Below are 1,911 nucleotides of genomic sequence, written 5' to 3' on the forward strand. Positions count from 1 at the left end.
TATTTCTGCAAATATTCTTTTTATGTTAGTTGTGTTGCCTCCTGCTGCTTCATTGACTCCTGTTAGTTGTACATTATTCCTCTTTGTCTCGTCTTGCAGCTGTTGCATTGATTTTTCCTGGGTCCTTGTTGATTTTCTGAGATCCTTCCTTTCACGGTCACTAGCTGCCATGGTGTCTTCACAGTCTGAAATTCTATCTTCAGCTTCATTCAAGCAGTTCTGGCAGCTTTCAGTGAAAACTTTGTTTTCCTGGAAGTCTCTTGGAATCTGGTTCATGCATTCTAAGTCCTTTCTATATTTTTCATTTAATGCTTCCATACATTGCCTTTGTTCTTCTATTTTCTTCAGACATTTTGAGGAGTTCTTTCATTATTATTGTCATTTAATTTTTTGCCTGAGAGATTATTTCTGATCTCATCTCCTCTCTGGCCTCATGGAGTTGTTTCATTACTTCCATTGCAATCATTTCACCTATTTCAGGCATGTGTTTACCAAGTCTCCCTATGTCAGTGTCTCCTGGACTTGTTCTGAGTGGGGTGGAGTTCTGGGATTGTGTTTTAGTCCTTCGTTTTGTCATGTTTGATACCGGATGCAGAAAACTCAGGTTCCCTCTTCAGTGGCTGCACAGCAAAGGCTGCTAGTGTCCCTAGTTTTCCTGTTGGTCAGATTTGCCCCTCAATGTCTGCTGAGAAACACTACTTAGTCTGGGGTTTTCAGCAGATGTTGATTTGTATCTAGTTATCCCAGGTCTCACATGTGGGCTTTGATGTCAGCTGATGACAGAATGCCTGATCCAGCATCCCCTTGCAGTTCAGGGCATGTGCACATCCCAGAGTCAGGTTGTACTGGTATGACAATCCCAGTCAGTGCACCTATGTCCCCTGGCAGTTCAGGGTTACAGGCAAAACCCTGACATGAACTGCAGGGTCGACAGTTTGTGAACCACCTGATTCTGTGTCTCCAGTCAGTTCAGGACACATACAGGGACTAGATGTGGGCTGGATCAACAGCAATCACAGACCACCCATGTCTGCGACCCCCCCAGGGGGTCCAGGCACAAGTAAAGCAAGAACTCGAACAGCGGGACCAGCAGCTCTTGGAGCGCTTGCTCATTCTGCACAGGGCACGTGCTGGGAGGGCCCACATGCAAACGGTGAGAGCAGTCCCTGGGCCTTCTGAGTGAGTACCTCCTGTCTGCCATGGGTGCATGGAGGGCAGAGACTCAGACTGTAATGGCGGTTGGGGTCCTGGGTTGCCTGCTCTGCACCCAGGAAGTAGATGGAAATACCTGGCTCTCTCCACGAGTTTCAGTTGGGAACGGTGCTGGGAGCGGGTCGCAGCCCTCTTGGTTCTGCTTCTTAGTCAGTTTAGGACATGCACAGGAGCCAGACCTGGGCCACTTAAGGAGCAATCACAGACTGCCCGTGCCTCTGAATTATAATAATTAACTATTCCTTTCAGTTAATGCTTAAGTTTTTTTGACAAATTTTGCATGCTTATACCTGGTAATCTGAACAACTACTTTGAAGACAATAGCACACAATATAACAACCATTGGTGAATTCCTACCATCTTGTTCATTTATAATGTTTTTTAAAATTATTTTTAATTCTCTTTAATCATTTGATCAATCTTGCATTCTTACGTCTGGTAATCTGAGCATCTTCATTGAAGATGAAGATTACAATTACAATATGTAATGTAACAGCCACTGTTAATTCCTATCATTTTGTTTTAAAACTTTGTATCATCTTTATTGTTTTTGTGTGGTTTTGTTTTGTCTATGTTGTTGATTTTTTTAATTCTTTTTAAAATAAAAAAAATTAAAAATGTATTATAATAATTAACGAGTGTTCCTTGGTATCCAGTTAGTTCTGGTCAGCTTTTCCTTTGCTAGGAACAAGCATCTAA

This window comes from Chinchilla lanigera, unplaced genomic scaffold (genome assembly GCF_000276665.1).
Source record: "Chinchilla lanigera isolate Chin_1 unplaced genomic scaffold, ChiLan1.0 scaffold00027, whole genome shotgun sequence".
NCBI classification, from domain to species: Eukaryota; Metazoa; Chordata; class Mammalia; order Rodentia; family Chinchillidae; genus Chinchilla; species Chinchilla lanigera.